Raw genomic sequence first — 2827 nt, forward strand, 5'->3', positions numbered from 1 at the left:
GTATAGGGTTCATATTGTCTGGTTAATGTCCACTTATGAACATGTTAACACTGCCATTTTAGTGTTTACCTATAAATGTCATTTGTGTTATATAATTAAGAGAGAGCTATATAATATATAATTAAATATATGCAGATGCAGAAAAATTATTCGTCTTAATATATTTGAGGATAAATATTAAATAAGAGATGATCTCACGAATCTCGTGTCTTTGCAGTTATTAACATAAAGGTAATGTGCAGCTGGGCGCTGATGGTTCACACCTGTAATCCTAGCTACTCAGGAGGCTGAGATCTGAGAATCACAGTTCAAAGCCAGCCCAAGCAGGAAAGTCCGTGAGCCTCTTATCTCCAATAAAACACCAGAAAACCAGAAGTGGCGCTGTGGCTCAAGTGGTAGAGTGCTAGCCTTAAGCTGAAGAGCTGAGGGACAGCGCCTAAGCCCAGAGTTCAAGCCCCATGATGGGGGTGGGGGAGTAGGAAGGTAATATGGGAAAGAATAATGTCAGTTTCGATCACTGAAGAACAAAAGAAAGATTTGTCAAATGCCTGTGGTTCATGCCTATAATCCTGGTCTGTTCTCAGGAGGCTGAGATCTGGAAGATTGAGGTTTGATGCTAGCTTTGGCAGAAGAGTCTATTAATACTTTTTTTTTTTTGCTGGTCATTGGGCCTGAACTCTGGGCCTGGGCACTGTCCCTCAGCTCTTCAGCTCAAGGCTAGTGCTCTACCACTTGAGCCACAGCACCACTTCCGGCTTTTTCTGTTTATGTGGTGCTGAGGAATCGAACCCAGGGCCTCATGCTTGCAAGGCATGCAATCTACCGCTGAGCTACCTTCCCAGCCCTCTATTAATACTCTTATCTCTAGGATAACTAGCAAAAAGCTGGATTGGTTGCATGGCTCAAATGATAAGAGTTCTAGCTGAGCTCAAGCCGGTTCAAGGCCCTGAGTTCCTATCTTCATATCTCAGTACCAAAAAAAAAAAAAACCAAAACACCAAAACCACCTCAAAAAACAAACAAACATGAGACTTAAGACTGGTTGAGTGTGATAGTACATGCCTGTAATTCTAGTATTTGAGAAGCTAAGTCAGGGTCACAAGTTTGATACCAGTATGGATTGATTATACAGTGAGTTGCAGTTAGGGTTACATAGTGAGGCCCAATCTGAAAAATAAATAATGAATACACAAACAACCACAACAACAACAAACACAAGACTTGATAGGTTTCAGATCGAATTTCTGTGTCTTAAAGTTCCAATATTTTAAGTTGGATGCTGGTGGCTCACCCCTATAAATCCTAGCTACTCAGGAAGCTGAGATCCGAGGATTGTGGTTTGAAGGCAGCCTGGGACTGGAAGGTCCAAGAGACTCTTATCTCCAATAAACTACTGAGAAAAAAGCCAGAAGTGGCACTGTGGCTTAAAACGTGAGCTCTGAGCAAAAGCAGCTCAGGAACAATGCCCAGGCCCCTGAGTTCAAGCCCTGGATGTGCAAAAAGAAAAAAAAAAAGTTCCAAAAATTTTGAAATTAAAGTTTAGGTCCATTGCTCTACAAATGTTCAACAACAATAACAACAACACCCTTCAATATTCAAAAATCTTCCTGGGGGGTGGGGGGAAAGTATACTGTAGGATATAAATGTTGAACATCAGCCTTTGTTTTGTAATCTATTTGCACTAAAAAACAAAAAAAATCCATCAAAACAACAATAACACAAAACACAAAAATTTACCCAGCGGTAAAAACCTTAAATTTACCTACGTACTGTGACCCCTGTATCACAGGGAAAGGGGGAAGGCTGAACCTGGTCCTTCATTTGCTATTTACATCAAGTTCAGATACAGCTCACGTGGGGTCTGCATCTTTTGTGTTCCCACAAAGTAACCTAACCCAGCAGGGTTCCCCCTAAACTAGGCCACAGGAGGGCCTGATCTGTCCCAATACATCAATACATGGGGAGGTGTGGGGGGGGAGCCTGGACCACTGGGAAAAGGGCAGACCATACTCCAAAAAAAGAATCTTCTTCGTAGACCACAAGGCTGCTGGCCCCAGGTCACCCGAGGACTGATAACCTGTAAGATCCCAGCTAGACTCAGAAGCCTGAGATCCGAGGATCTCGGTTCGAAGCCCGCTAGGACGGGAGAGTTGGTGAGACCCTTTTGAACAATTAACCAAGAAAAAAAAAAAAACAACCATAAGTAGTTCAAGTGGTAGAGCACCAGCTTTGAGCAAAAAGAAAAAAAGCTCCTGACCAAGGCTCAAGGCCTGAAATTGCAGCCCTAGGACCAGCACCCCCCAAAATAAAAGTAAACTAAAAGGGAAGCTGCCCCAGGACACATCCTCATGGCTCTGTTTATCTGGGCTGTGACAGACTTCCATCTGTCCCCCAGATCCCCCATTTCTCCCCAGGCCCTCCCCCCCGCCCCAGCCCCCTACAAAAGCAATTTCCAGGTGGGGAAGGATCCAATTCAAACACAGAATGCAGGGCGGTGAAGATCACAGTCATTTTTCTGGGGGCAGGGGCTGTGGATTTTCTCCAGCGGACTCCCCCTCCCCACAACGCCGTCCCCCCCAAAAAAGACTGAAGTCAACAGGCCGCGCCCCAGCGCCTCTCTGACCCGGGCTCACCCCCACCACCACCATCCCCACATTTGATTGACAAGCCGGCTCGCCCAATCCCAAAGCGGCTCAGACGGCCGTTACGTCCGACACCGGAGGCGGGGAAAGGCGTGGAAGCGGCCCATGCGATTGGCCGGGGAGTGAGTTTCCTGCCTCTGGGTCCCGCCCCGCCCCGCGCGCGGCCCGCCCCCCGCCTCTCCCCC

Source organism: Dipodomys ordii, unplaced genomic scaffold (assembly GCF_000151885.1).
Source record: "Dipodomys ordii isolate 6190 unplaced genomic scaffold, Dord_2.0 Scaffold193, whole genome shotgun sequence".
Lineage (NCBI taxonomy): Eukaryota > Metazoa > Chordata > Mammalia > Rodentia > Heteromyidae > Dipodomys > Dipodomys ordii.